Source organism: Petromyzon marinus, unplaced genomic scaffold, assembly GCF_048934315.1.
Source record: "Petromyzon marinus isolate PM22_M1 ecotype Great Lakes invasive population unplaced genomic scaffold, UKy_Petmar_22M1.pri1.0 PM_G_Scaffold_6, whole genome shotgun sequence".
NCBI lineage: Eukaryota > Metazoa > Chordata > Hyperoartia > Petromyzontiformes > Petromyzontidae > Petromyzon > Petromyzon marinus.
In genome coordinates, this window is record NW_027423013.1 from 4,515,001 (window position 1) to 4,517,500 (window position 2,500).

Sequence of the window (2,500 nt, forward strand, 5' to 3'; positions counted from 1 at the left end):
AATGCTCGCTACTCTGTGGACCGGCAAAAGCAATTGAAACCAACCCTAACTCTCACGCGCAGTTGGCAGCCCTTCCTAGGGCACAATACCGAAACAGCGCAAGCAAACCCTGCAGCTACAACCCAAGGGACAGCCTTCCCAACGCACTCTGGAGGAGAAGAGGCTCCTCGGGCGGAGTAACACAGCTCGAGATGCTCGCTCATTCACGGAAATCGTGGGAAACAACCTGCCGCCGGCACACCACTTCGTCCTCACATGAGGTTACCATTGTCCATACAATAGTGCAGGTGCGATGGAAATCTTTTCTCGTTTTGGTGCGTGCTACATTTTTACGGATAGACCCCGTGAAACGCTAGAAATTGGCGGGGATGTGTCTCTTGTGGCTCACGGGGCTGTTAGGGTGGCACAGAAATCCCTCGGAATGGGAAAACGGGTCATTTTCGTGTTGCCACATTGCATGCGAACGGCATGAAACTTCCAGAGGCATTTGCAGCAGGAATGCATGTGCAGTCAAAAAAGTGAATATTTTTCACGGATAGACCCCGTGAAACGCTAGAAATTGGCGGCGATGTCTCTCTTGTGGCTCACGGGGCTGTTAGGGTGGCACAGAAATCCCTCGGAATGGGAAAACGGGTCATTTTCGTGTCGCCACATTGCATGCGAACCGCATGAAACTTCCAGAGGCATTTGCAGCAGAAATGCATGTGCAGTCAAAAAATTGAATATTTTTCACGGATAGACCCCGTGAAACGCTAGAAATTGGCGGGGATGTGTCTCTTGTGGCTCACGGGGCTGTTAGGGTGGCACAGAAATCCCTCGGAATGGGAAAAAACGGGTCATTTTCGTGTCGCCACATTGCATGCGAACCGCATGAAACTTCCAGAGGCATTTGCAGCAGGAATGCATGTGCACTCAAAAAATGTGATATTTTTCACGGAGAGACCCCGTGAAACGCTAGAAGTGGGCGGGGATGTCTCTCTTGTGGCTCACGGGGCTGTTAGGGTGGCACAGAAATCCCTCGGAATGGGAAAACGGGTCATTTTCGTGTCGCCACATTGCATACGAACCGCATGAAACTTCCAGAGGCATTTGCAGCAGGAATGCATGTGCACTCAAAAAAGTGAATATTTCTCACGGATAGACCCCGTGATACGCTAGAAATTGGCGGGGATGTGTCTCTTGTGGCTCACGGGGCTGTTCGGGTCGCACAGAAATCCCTGGGAATGGGAAAACGGGTCATTTTCGTGTTGCCACATTGCGTACGAACCGCATGAAACTTCCAGAGGCATTTGCAGCAGGAATGCATGTGCACTCAAAAACTTCTATATGTTTCACGGATAGACCCCGTGAAACGCTAGAAATTGGCGGGGATGTGTCTCTTGTGGCTCACGGGGCTGTTAGGGTGGCACAGAACTCCCTCGGAATGGGAAAAGGGGTCATTTTCGTGTTGCCACATTGCATAGGAACGCCATGAAACTTCCAGAGGCATTTGCAGCAGAAAGGCACGTGCACTCAAAAATTTTAATATTTTTCACGCATAGACCCCGTCAAACGCTAGAAGTTGGCGGGGATGTCTCTCTTGTGGCTCACGGGGCTGTTAGGGTCGCACAGAAATGCCTCGGAATGGGAAAACGGGTCATTTTTGTGTGGCCACATTGCATAGGAACGGCATGAAACTTCCAGAGGCATTTGCAGCAGGAATGCATGTGCACTCAAAAACGTCTATATTTTTCACGGATAGACCCCGTGAAACGCTATAAATTGGCGGGGATGTCTCTCTTGTGGCTCACGGGCGCTGTTAGTTAGGGTCGCACAGAAATCCCTCGGAATGGGAAAAGGGGTCATTTTCGTGTTGCCACATTGCGTACGAACGGCATGAAACTTCCAGAGGCATCTGCAGCAGAAATGCATGTGCACTCAAAAACGTCTATATTTTTCACGGATAGACCCCGTGAAACGCTAGAAATTGGCGGGGATGTGTCTCTTGTGGCTCACGGGGCTGTTAGGGTCGCACAGAAATCCCTCGGAATGGGAAAACGGGTCATTTTCGTGTTGCCACAATTGGCATACGAACGGCATGAAACTTCCAGAGGCATTTGCAGCAGAAATGCATGTGCACTCAAAAACGTGAATATTTTTTCACGGATAGACCCCGTCAAACGCTCGAATTTGGCGGGGATGTTTCTCTTGTGGGTCACGGGGCTGTTCGGCTCGCACAGAACTCCCTTGGTCCACCTGATTCGTGCATACAGGCAGCAACTAAAACTCTGTAAACCTGCTGTGAGGACATCTAAACAGTGGACCAGTGAGGCTGTGGAAGATTTGCGGGCGTGCTTAGACTGTACTGACTGGGATATGTTCACGACTGCTACCAATAGTCTGGATGAACTCACAGAGGCTGTGTACATCAGCTTCTGTGAGGACTGCTGTATCCCAACACGTACCAGGGTGAACTTTAACAACAACAAGCCCTGGTTCTCAGCAAAGCTCAAAAGGTTGA